General features: G+C 34.3%; 1 long non-coding RNA gene across 1 annotated transcript; it reads left to right on the forward strand.

Annotated features, from left to right (window-relative positions):
* The first annotated feature begins 5,276 nt into the window (after window positions 1-5,276).
* Window positions 5,277-10,597, forward strand: LOC128787637 (uncharacterized). The gene is made up of 3 exons (XR_008430764.1): window positions 5,277-5,563; window positions 5,663-5,739; window positions 10,494-10,597. It is a non-coding gene; the product is annotated as an uncharacterized LOC128787637 (long non-coding RNA).
* The last annotated feature ends 2,557 nt before the right edge of the window (window positions 10,598-13,154 follow it).

Consider the following 13,154-nt stretch of genomic DNA (forward strand, 5'->3'; position numbering starts at 1 on the left):
GTGCTAAGATAAAACTGAGTGAATAGACAAGGGCTGTATTTCCACAAATTCTAAATTGTCTAATTGCTCCATTGTGGAAAAATATAAAAAGAAAAATTGTGTACATCAAAAAGAAATTAAAATATCTGGAAATAAAAATGGGATATATAGAATAAAATAGTTATTTTCATCAATTGACATTTTGGTTCACTGAGCTTATTAAATAAAGTATATGGACTTACTCAAGCTATTGGAATAGACTTTTATTATTTTACTGTATGTACATTGGAAGATGCATGATTAATGAGAAGTCCTCATCATTGATTAGATTGGCCATCCTGTGATTCAGCTAATCCAGGTTCAGATTTTTTTGCTGTGTGATGGGTTTTAAAAGCAATAGCTCTCTAAAAATACAGAAGGAAGATGAATTGAATTTCAAAAGCACCAGAGCATTTAAGTACTGTTGAAATCAATAAATAGTGGTAGTGAGATCCAAAAATGCACTTAGGTATCAGTACTACAAGATAGGTATCTGAGACCCAGAGGGTTACTCAAATGCATTTAGGTACTAAGAGTCAGAAGGTATTTTAAGTTTGCACTTGTTGTAGTGAAGGCCCAGGAGATGCTGCTGCTACTTTGGTAGAAGAGCGCATTGAGGAGTGCTCTCATTTCCCATTGTAAGGACTAGGCTGCTTTTCAGCTGGGGTAAGTGCCTTACGGGGAGAAACAGGACAAGTACCTAGGAAATTTAATATTTTGGCTATTTTGTATGAAGAGTCAAAACATTGCTTCTCATTTTAAAATAATTTCTGCTTTTATCCAAGGTTCCATACAAAGTCTTAGTGTACAGGATTAGTGTGCAGATCACAGTGCTGCCTTGCACTCCCTGGCACAGTAATCTAGCAGCTAGAATATGTTCCTGCAGACTAACAAGGCTCAATCAAAAAGGAAAGCCAGAGCTGCTGACTCATGTGGCCATAGAAGAAGTGAATATAAGCACTCTCCTCCTCTCCTCTTTCTGGTCTTCTCCAAGCAAATGAAAAAAAATCAGTAATTCAGTTGCCTCTAACCAAATAGGCACTTCAAGTTTATGCACTCTCAGCTTATTGTCCTTGCCTTAGCCCCTGCTAATTTTTAAAACCTTGCCAGACAAGACATTGTGCTCTTATAGAGTACTTTGTCCCATTTTACATTTTTTGCATAGCTAAATATTTCTAAGATATTTATTTTTTCTGCGTGTGAGCTTTTCTATTTGTTCAATATAACAATATTTCCCAATCATTTCTGAGTATTTTGAGGATTGTAACCTTAATGATTGTAAGGGGATTACATTTTTTGTAACGAGAAAAATATAAAAACATATACAATTCCTAGTATCACATTTCAAGAGAAGACAGGCTCATTCCAGATAATTGCAGCACTGATAATCTGAGTCCTCACAACTGTAACTACTGAACTGAGTAGTATTTTATCATTTTGACATGAAAATTTCTTGACCATATCTATGCTTGAGCTCACTGTGTCTTTTCATGAATTATGGGTAGATACACAGTTGTTGGACTAGAGACAGCATTTTTTTCAAAGTGCAGTCAAGGTCAAAATTAGCAAATTGAAACAGAAGCATATTTCTAACAAATATCTCTTTCTGAAATAAATAAAGCATGCCCGGTCCTTCAAGCATAGAAGAGCAAACTGGCAAAACTTCAGCCTTTAAAAGGACAGAAAAAATCAGTCATATGAAAATTGTCCTCCATATTTATAAGAAAGGACCATACAAAATCAAATATTAACTATTTGAATTTGGAGAGATAAATGCTACATTAACACTAAAAACCTGGAAAGCCATTTCTTAAATGATTAAAAAAAGCAGGTCCTTCTAAAAGATGGAAATCAAGAAATACTTCAAATACAGACTTCTAGACTGTAGTTTCAGAGAACTAAGGAAAATAAACAAGTAGACATGTAGATGTGACACCTGGGGACATGGTTTAGTGAGGGTCTCAGTAGGGCTAGGTTGGCAGTTGGACCCAATGATCTTAAGCTTCTTTCCCAAATGAAATGATTCTATGAGTCTATGCTGCAAGTTGCTAACTCTACTTGAGTCAAGGCAGTAAAAGACTAGTTTATGGCCTCTGTATTTTAACAATACCAAGAGAATAAAATACATTCAGCAAAAATTCTCTGAGCAAACCGTGATTTAATTAGTTGAAAAAAAATTAAATTATTAATATAATATTTTGTTGTTCATAAAACAGGAAAGAAAAATATATTTACTACCAAAAAAAAATAGTCCCGTTTTTTTAAATTTACCTTTTAAGAGGAATGCAGATATTTTAAAACATTTTACTTAGTTTAAAGCAATGCTTTCCATTGCAAAGTGTGTGTGTGTGTGTGAATTTTAAATAAATTCTTGTTTGGTGTCTTTGAAATTCTTGCCACTATGACTATAGATGTTTATTTTAGGAGTAAATGGTAAAAAAAATGTAAGGCAACCTAAGTAACAAAGCTTATTATGTGAAATGTGTTTAAAAGAACTATATTTATCAGAGAAATATCTACATTTCCTAGCAAAAGTCAGTTCTCAAAAATAAATACAGGGTGACCCAGACAAGATCATATAAATATGCAAATCTGAATAACCAATATCACAAATATTTGTTTAAAAACTCCAGAGAAAAATAGAAGAGCCTCATATTTGCTTAGCAAAAGGTCATAATTCTGCATTATGGTAAATGTAGTCACTTTGAAACAGAATGAAGAACTGATCTAAAATTTCAAGCACAGTATTGATCTTTCAGTGACAAAATAATCTTTCTCATCACAGCAAATTTTCTATAGAGGTAGAGAATATACATCTGATAATTGTGAAAAAAAAAAACAGGCATGTCATGAGCAAGCTTAAGATTTTCTGATTTTTCATAAGACTTCTTATATTGTGAGACATAAATTGACGCTAAAACTCAAGTCAGTTCTTTGTGAAAAAATGCCATGAACATTTGAAATGTATCTCTTCCTACAGTGTATGGTATTCCATTAAAGCATCTAAGAGCAGATTCAGAGTTAGTATACATCAGCTTCCTTCCTACAGTATAGGTCTCCCGGTCACTGATTCTCAGCTAATGTTTTAAGCTGAAGAATAGCTTCCTCTAGCCTTAATTGACTCAAAAGTTTATGGTTATACAGTGACTTCTAGGTTGTCTGGATCTTCACTATATACTTCTCATAGATAAACATCAAAAGAAACATGATACACTGAGTTTGAACTTTCACTTTGGAGTCAACAGTTACAGTGTAAGTAAAGAACACAACAAAAACTACTAAAGCTTTCTCAAAAGGGGAATGCTGAATTAAAACAGATTTTGCAGATGATATTTCATTCGTGCAGAATATTTTCTTTCTGGAACTAGACTTCATAGTATCTTACTTCAGTGATATTGAAATGTCTCATCTTTGAATTCACAATTGTGGATTCCAGTTTTTCTGTCAAGGGGTGGTGAAAAGTAAACAACTGTGGCTTGTGAATACTACACAAACTTCATTGCATACTATTACTTACTGAATTATATCAATATTTGTGTAAAAGAAACAAAACTAAGCACTAATAGAGTTAAAATACTCTATCTCACAGGGTAGCCACATGTTTTCCACTGTTTTGCAAAGTGTTAGGACAATATATCATTAAGAAATTGCTTTGTCTATCTACAGTAATATTTAGTGTATTTCTGGACTGCTATATAAATAAGAATTAATTTTCTCCAAACTGCAAGCCTTTTAATTTTAAGTAATTTGTTCATGAGTTTGTGTTCATAATGCTCATTCAGTCTTAGAATATGTGTTGATTTAGGCTGGGATAGAGTTAGTTTTCTGCCCAGCACCTAGTATGAAGCTGTGGTTGGATTTGTGCTGAAGCAACGTTGATAACTCAGGGATGTTTCAGTAATTGCTATTCAGTGCTTGCACAGTGTTTTGGCCTTTTCTACCTCTCACTCCACCCAGTTAGGGGGGTACAAGGGGTTGAGAGGGGACATAGCTGGGACAGCTGACTCCAAGTGACACAAGGCAGAGCCCATACTCTGCTTTCATGCTCAGTAAAAAAGGCTAGGGCAAGGTTGGCTGGGGCAAGGGCTGCTCGGAGCCTGGCTGGGCTTCAGTCATTTGGTGCAGAGGAACTGTTTTCATTTGCATTACTTATCTCTCTTGGGTTTTATTTATCTTCCTTTTTTACTTTTCTTCTCATTAAAAGGTTTTATTTTATTGCAATTATTAAACAGTTCTTATCTTGACCCACGAATTTTCTCACTTCTACCCTTACATTTCACTTCCCCTGCCCTGCTGGGTTTTGGGAGTAAGTGAGCAGCTGTGTGAGTCTTCACTGTCATATGGGGTTACACCACGACACATAATGCAGCAGACTGATTTCATCACGTAAGCTCTCCTCTCCCCACACTTCCCCCCCCAAAAAACCCCTAAACAAGATGAAAGGAAAAGAAGGAAATAAGGAAAATGCAAATGCATAGGATTTTACTTTTAGTGATTATTACTCAAACAACATCATTATAAAATCCTGAATAACTTAGGGAAATCTGTGGATAATATTGCAAAAATCTGCCAAGCAATATAGAGAACAATTAATTAAGTAGTCATTGATAGACTCTTTTGGTTAGTGCTTGTTGCATCCCAGGTTTGGGTTCAGATTAGGGGTTCTGATCTATGTTAGATAGCCGAGTGCTGTGTACCCCCGTGCAACCCCCGTGTTTCTCCCCCCCTGCGGTGGTTCGCTCCGTGTCTCTTACTATTGGAGCTTCAGTCTGCCACTCCTGTAACCACTCCCTGTCCCGTCTGGAGCATTCAGTGTCTGTCACCCTGATCCCACAACCCCATTTGCCCTGGAGCCTGGGGTCTGCCCCTGTCGCGTCCCCTTTGGGCGTCGTGTTCCACGTCATCACCACGGCGCCTGTACCCATTAGGCGGGAGGGCTTCTGCTCTCCTCGTTCTGCCCCTGATAAAACCCCGCGCATCCCAGATCTTGGGCCCATTTTCATCCACGCAGAGTTGGGGGCAGTTCGCAGCTTCTCCACTACAGCTTCCGCAGCCATTAAAGCCTTTCAGCCTCCCTCATAGGCGAAGTGGACATTCCTTCCCTCTTTGCCTTCATCCCTCGCATGCGGTGGTAGAAACCACGGCCAGCCCTGCCTGGAACGTGGAATGGAGCCACGCCCGGGAACAAGCAGTGAACCCGGTCTCTGGAGAGAAGCGGTGCCGCTCCAGGCGCCGGAGCTGCCAGGGGCCGGGAGAAAACAACGGAACGCCGCAAGTGCTCAACATGCCACTCTTAAAGAGCACCAGCATTATTAGTAAATACACTGTATTTTATTACAGAATTTTCCGTTACCCTTATTAGGTGGTTGTTACTAGAAGTACTGCATCCCTAGTGAAGCAGCTTCCAAGCAAACAAAAAAACACCCCAAGAACACTGTGCCAGGGTTTTTTTAAAGAAAATTGTAAATTTTCTTATATGAAACCTCTAGGGTTTCCACAAAACAATGAAAATCTCATTATGCAAGTCTTACTGAACTTCTAGGAGGTTTGTTATTTTCAGCTGTTTTTCCCCCCAAAAAACCAATGATCTCAATTTTTTATTCTATGTGTATGATATATTCACAGATTGTCCTATTTTTTGCAGATACCTCATGTGATTACTGATGACAGGAAGAATTCACCTTTTCTAAAAGAGTTGAACCAAGTCCTGAATACCTGCAGGTAGGTTATATGAGTGGTTACTTATCCTGAGCTTGCCTTTCCCACTGCCCTTGCTGCTGGCCCAGCATGAGTTTCCTGTGCATCCATGGCTGTGAGCCAAGAGCCTCCCTTGTTTACCGTGCATGTCCTTATAACCTAATTTTTCCATATGTTTTTTTGATCTGCCTTCTTAATTTATTTGTTTTGGTAGTGCTTCTTACCTATGTTAACCACAATGACTGTTGAGGAAGAAATTTAGGAAGATTAAGACTCTGATTTAGGCAACAAGCTAAAATAAGTGCTGTGAATATCCTCTCTCTGTTACTATTATACCCACAAGCACATGAAAGGGAAAGAGAACCTTGAGCTATATGTAAGATTTTCAACTTGCCCTCTAATGTGGGTACCATTTTGAATACTAGAACACAAGACTACAATGGGAAAAAATAACACCTAGCTTACTCTGTCAATGAAAATTTGCCCAGGGGAAATTAAAAATTCCTGATGATAGACAGCGCTGTAGTTTAACAGCACTCTTGAACCAGCAAACTGATGGGATGAACCTTTTCCATTTAGTCTGACAGTAGAACATTAATTATAAATTAAACTTTTTTAGTGGCTTGTTGCTTGATATGAGAATAGCATTTATAGTTTAACAATAATTAGAAGGTTGAAAACTGTTTTATTCTCTTCAGTGACCATAAAATGGTTAATATTTATTTACTGATTATTTAGCTGATTTAAGGAAGAAGTAAATAGGAGCCTATGTATTCTTTTTCCTTTTTTAAGTTTAGGTGGAAATGTGTTAGGGTTTTTTTTTATTTTTTTCTTAATAAAGAAATCAATTTACCCAGAAATACTTTTTAGTATAATTTAGCCATTTTTTGTTTCTATATGAAGGATTTCATTTTAAAGAATAGCTCACATGAGAGAAAGCAGAGTCACTGTCATATATTATCTTCTCTGTTTTCAGAGAGCAATAGAACTTTCAAAAGGAGACAAATACATAGATTTAATGAACTGTTTAACTGTACACAGTGTATACTGCTATTGACATCCTGAGTGCTGTGCTAGAAAATCAGGGTAGTGAGAAATTTAAAATTAATTAATAAAATAATCTGAAATAATTTAGTACTATGGTTATATCGGCGATAACAAGATCATGTGGCTTTTGGTTTTGTTCTTTTTTTTTTTTTTTTACCTGCAGATAGAGACCCTCAGAATGGCTTTTGAATTTTTTTTTTATCTTGGTCTGTCCTATTTTCCCTGGCAAAAGAAGAAATTATTTATTGTTTACAAAATAAAACTTTGTGGCATCTTCATAAACCTGAAAAAGTAACTCAGAAAATCCAGGAAAGGCAATTCTACTTAATATTATATCATTTGGAACTGAAAACATAATTTTGATGTTCAGGTGGCTAAAACAAGACTTTTCATGAATCTCTGTGCTTGTATCAAAAGAAATGTTAGTTCCTAATAAATATTCCACTAAAAGCAGATGGCAAGAAAGACAGAGAAATTACTGCCTTGTGGTATGTTGGCTGTAGGAAGGTCTCATACAAATCTCTGTAATAAAAAGTACAAAGGTAACCATCTTTTTTTCCCCAGTTTTTCAATTTTATTCAAATGTATATATAATTATAGTTGTCACAAACAAAATTACCATGGAGAAGAGAAAATAATAAAATTTTTAAAAGGGTGACTGTAAAACTCAAATTGAAGAAATGGTGCTTCTGCAAAGTGGCATTTTCCAGGATACAATTAAGTTTAAAAGGAAAACAAAAAAAAAAAAAACAATGCAGTGGACTCACAAATTTAGTGGAAAAATAGTAGAAATTAAATTTAAATAATGCATAATATTTTCAGCATTCAATATTTTAGGAAGAAAATATATTTTAACAAATCAGTTTTAATTAAACTGCCTCATGGTAAACAGTCTCTGAGATCCAAAATTAAAAGTTGTCTGTTTGAACATGGGAGGACAATAAGTAATATGTCACACACATATCAAGGCCAGCGATGTCTTTTCGTGGAGGCAGCAGTTTTTGCATTTTAGTCAATACCTAATTTCCTCCAGACTAATCAGATTGATTTTTGGGAAGAAATTATTGTAAAAGGTCCACTTTTGTAGGTTCACAGAGGGAAAGGGGTATTTATGCAGTTTTGGAAATAAATGGGAATAATTTCATTGAACGTTTTCATCAGTCGTCTTTACACAAAAGAAAAAAAAGAAGGGATGCACTAAGAAAAATCTTCAAGTGAAACAGATCTGGAAGGTTTTATACAGAAAGAAATGTGCACCAAGAAGAATGAGATTATCTCAAAGACTTGAATAGAAACAAAATTAAGTATATTAGTACAAAGTGCAGTGCTAAGTAGTCATGGAGAATTCTGAAGCATTACATTCCCAAATATGCAGAAACTATGAATCATGCCTTTGAAAGAGTCTAATGGAACTGACTTAAAAAAAATTTAAATTATGCATTTAAGATTAATTTTCCTTGCTATTTACTAAGAAAATACTTAAAAGGGAAGGAAAAAGACTGTTACTATATGGAAGGTTATAGAGTCCATAAGGGGGTAAAAACAAAACAAAAAACCCAAAACCACTCTGAAATGGCAGTACGAATTTGGAACTTGTAGATAAAAATTCATGTTAAGGCAGCAAGTTGGAGAACATAGATGAAAGTTTTAGATTCTTATTTAATTTTTTATTATAAAATACAACCGCTTTTTTTTTGTTGCTTTTTACAAATTTATTACAGTAGTTATTTTGATAGGAGAGGGGTTATTTTTCTCTCATGTTGTTTTGTGGGGAATATAAGTTTTGAACCCTTCTTTTTCCTTGATCATGATGATTTGAGCAGTTTTATACCTTTGTGAAATCTGGCCAAAGACAAAAGATGAAACTCTGTTGTGAGGTGTGTTTTGTTTGCTTTTGTTTCAGGGACGGTAGAGCTCTCCTTTTCTTCTTTTGCTTACTTTGATTTTTGGTTTGTTTTCCCTTTTGTATATCCAGAGCAACTGTCATTTAAATCCCAACGAATATTGAAATAGAAAAATATGAGGCACTCAAACTTACTGACGGTATATTAAAAATTCTTGCAAGAGGCTGCTACACAAATTCATGGCATTATATCCCACACAAGGCCCTAGAATCCCTCCAAAAATTAATCAAGGATTTTTCTTTTTGTCCTGACATTAATTTAGCCTGTTTATATTCCAGCTGAATGTCTAACTGTGGTGCAGATATACTTTGTTTTGCTTCCAAAATTCACTGATCACACAGCAGCATTAGGTTGTCCAGTCAGCCCACTACTATGATTAGAGGTTTTTATTGTAAAATCATGAGACAGAAAAGAGATTGATATGGCTTTCCTGATCTTTGTGGTTTGGCTTTCCTGATCTTTGTGGTTTGGTTTGGGAGGCTTTTTTTTTTTTTTTTTTAACTATTATTTTTTTCCTTACTTTTTTCCTTCAACTATTGGGTTTTTTTTTTGTTATTGTCAAGGAATAGTCATCTGAATCTAAGAGTAAGGGTGTGCTTACTATCCTTTCTCTGCATCTTATTACTTATCTGTAATTCCTTGTAGTGTGGATACAAAGGACATGAAACAAAGAACTCTCAGTTTGAAAGCAGTAGGTTTGTAGTGTTTATTCATCTCCAATAGTAGAGAGGCTATTCCCACAAAGTTCAATTGTTTAATTTTGTTTAATTTTGCTTTGTTTTAAATCTGGAACTCTGTAGAGTTTATCATAAAGAAAACTAAGTAACCATATTTATTTTGTGTTGATGCACCTTTTTTTCACTTATAGAGTAAGTGATTTGTTCTAGAATAAGCAAGGAATCATTGGTATGCATACGTTTGTGTAAAGCAGCATTTACATGACTTCTATACTTACTAGATCATTACATCTCTCTCCACAAATAGACAAATTTGCAATTGCCTTGTTATCATAATTCCTCCTGCTCTCATAAAATATTTTTTTAGAAATCAGTCTTTTGATTACTTTCTTAAATTTCAGTTTATAGCAATAATGAAGTCAGTAGCAAGTTGCCAGAAAGGGTACTTATTTTTCATTAAAATATCCTTACAACATGAAATATTTCTGCTCTCCAAAATAGTTCTATAATTTTTTTTTTAAACATCTCTACTTCTTTTGTATTGAATTGGTAAAGAAACTGTAAACCAGTGAATTGATAAATGATAGTGAAGCCAGTTGCTGTCAAAAATTATTATAGCATTATTTATGTGACTTTTCAAAGCTTTTGTTACCTTCCATTCAATGTTATTTTCTAAATAAATTACATTTTGGCCTACAGATTATTTCTCACACAGCTAATTTCATATGAACAAAGGTGGTTTCTTTGAGTTCTGATGGTAAAATTATGGAAGAAATATTTGAATTTCATTTATTTGTTCAATATTTCTGAAATATTTTATATACAGAAAGATTTTTTTTTTGGCATACACAGCTTTATTCTCATACACTCTTAATGTAATTATATTGAATGAATTTTTACAGTAATTATCTTCTGAAGAACATTCCTAACACAATATATTTTTTGAAATAATTTTCTAAAATTGAAACCAAAAAGACATCCATAATGGTCTAGTTCACAAATTGCTGTGTTAAGAGTTTCCATTTAAGTAAATTGCCTAAGTGCATATCATTTTAAATCTAATTGTCACTCTTATAACGCTGAACTGCTTTGATACCAACTATTTATAAGTTCAACATACCTACTTCACAGCTTTGTTTGCTCTATTTAGTAATTTACAGTATGTAAGAGCTGGCAGTATCAAACAGTGATGGAGCACCATGACAGCAACAGCAGCTCAACATTTTACTATAGTGAGTTTCCCAAGAGAAGAGAGACAAGCAGGTAAGCTCATGTAGAAATTAATATTGTAGCCATGACTCACAAGCTGATCACTGATCTAGAGTAAATGGAGTCCATGACAGTTCTTTTGGTTGAAAGACTGGGACTACAGTTTTTTAAGACTGAGTTGCCACAAAATATCAACCATAAATTAATAAATTATTGAACATTGCAACTTGAAATAATTTAAGACTGTTTTGTTTATTTTTGGTTTGAAGTTTTAGATCACTTTAGTCACTAAAAGACTATTAAGTAGTAATTAGAAACATTTATGAATTGTGTCAATTCATCCATATAATCTGAAATTTTTTGTTTCACCTGAAATTAAAATGAAGTAAAAATCATAAAGATTTCCAAGTGTTTAAACAAATGGATATTTTCATGTACTTAAAAGGGCAAATTAAAAAAAAAGTACCTAAGCATTGGATTTATATTATTAATTGTAAAGTTTATTTAGTTTTTCCTCTCATCATTAAAAAGTATAAAAGTAAGTGGATCATCCCAAAGTATCAGGCGACCAATATTCACAGTCCAGAGCAACCTATTGACTGAGTACCACAAGGAAGGATGAAAACTTGAAGTTCAAAGCTAAGCTGGTTTAGGAAGACAATGAGACTGTCTCACAGGAGGTGAAACTGCTGCAGTCAATGCCATCAGGCATCTGAGAGAAGTCACTGACAAGTGGACATAAAACACAACACCTCTTCACCAGACTAGTTCAAGTTAAAATACCTTATCCTAGGAAGGTTAGGAGACTTTTTGTGGTTTATCCAAAAGCCAAGTGTTTTAGACTCCTCAGCTAGTATCAATTATTTCTCCCCCAAATGATTCACAGCCATATGTTTTATTTGTTAAGTGAGATGTGGTACAATTATAATATTGTATGTTTGGTGAGTTTCTAGTTTTAAAATGTTCAAATTATTATGTTTTGCGTGGCATATTTGAATATGCATTAAACATAGAATTAAAATCCAGAGACTTTTTCCCCACAAGCCCACATAAAAACACTCCAGTTGCTAAGAGATAGAACTGAGGGCTTTTTGTTTGCTTATTTGTTTGGGGTTTTTTATGCCCTGGTTTAATGAAATGGCTTTTGGCTAAAAGCACCTTTGAATTAAATTCTTCCTTTTGCAGACATATTATGTTTCCTTTTCTTCTTTTAATGGACTTCTTAAAGGAGTTTTCCATTTGTGCTGAAAGAAAATCCTCTGCATGTTCCAAAGCAAATAGTATTTCTTTTATAAAATTTTATCAGAGAAATAAAAGGTTTTACCTGATTACTTTCCCTTCAATGATTCTGTTTATCAGTTAAAACACACTACCAGTAACTGAGACAATCTTTCAAGCGGCATATGACTCTTGAAAGAATACTGTGCACAGTCAGTATGGTACACAAAATATGACTGCTCTTGAAACAAGAAATTATGTTTTAGCAAAGTTTTATTTGGAGGAATTTGGAAATACTCTACTGATGGTAAAACTAAAATAATTTTCTGAAACCATACTTTAGTCTACTCCCAGAAAATTGTAGTATTTCCCAAGAAATGTTACAAGAGTGTAAAAGAAAGATAAAAACTCCACTGCAAGCTTATTTTTGTCTTTACATAATGGATTAATTTATTTGTAAAGACTTGCTATTTAAAAACATTCTGAAAATTAGTATCTGTGCTATATTTACGGAAGGTACTATGACTTGCTAGAGGTGGACTAACACTTTATGGATCATTTCACATATACTGTGGCTATTTTCAGGGAAAACGAACAATGCAAAAATCTAATTCTATCTCCTTCAACATCTAATAGTGGGGTTTTCGACTCTTCATAGGATCTCACTACAAAAACTTAGTGATATGTAGATTAATGAGCAGCTAGACTATTTTATAAAATTTTTCACTGCTTTTCTTTGTGTTGTTCGTGTTCTTTGTATTCAAATTATGTCAACCTTATGGGTGAGCTGAATAATGTTAAACTCATAGACATTTCAGGTTAGGAAGCTCATATTATAAGCAAATATATTGTTGTATTGTATCACATATTTTCAAGGCGAAGACATAATAATAATGTACAAGGTTTGTTGACACTACCAAAGACATGAGCAAAACAAGGAGCAACAACGATCATGTTCTCCTGTGAGAGTGTTGGTATTATTGATATCCATAGTAGCACCAAGGTCAGTAGTGTCATAGGATAAAGATGCTAGATAAAAACAAAGATTTTAAATTATAATTTGAGCAAAGTGAGATGTGAGCTGGTGTAAATAATCAGTTAAAGTCAGTTGCAAACAAAAGAAATATATATCCCCTGTCTAAATCCAGCTGGTTACACTGACTGACGCAATGCCAGACTTCTTTTTTTTTCTGAGGATACATCTGGAGAGTGTTTGGCATTTTGCATGTTTTAACTGAAGTACTAAAAAACTAGATAAAAATTAGTACACTGTGTAAGAGTTTTAAAGAAATTGTGAGAACAGCTTATGTCCATTACTCATTGGAAATCTGGTATAATTCAGACTAAGAAGCAATGGGATTCAGAGATTAGCTACTTTCAGTAG

This window comes from Vidua chalybeata, chromosome 4 (assembly GCF_026979565.1).
Source record: "Vidua chalybeata isolate OUT-0048 chromosome 4, bVidCha1 merged haplotype, whole genome shotgun sequence".
Lineage (NCBI taxonomy): Eukaryota > Metazoa > Chordata > Aves > Passeriformes > Viduidae > Vidua > Vidua chalybeata.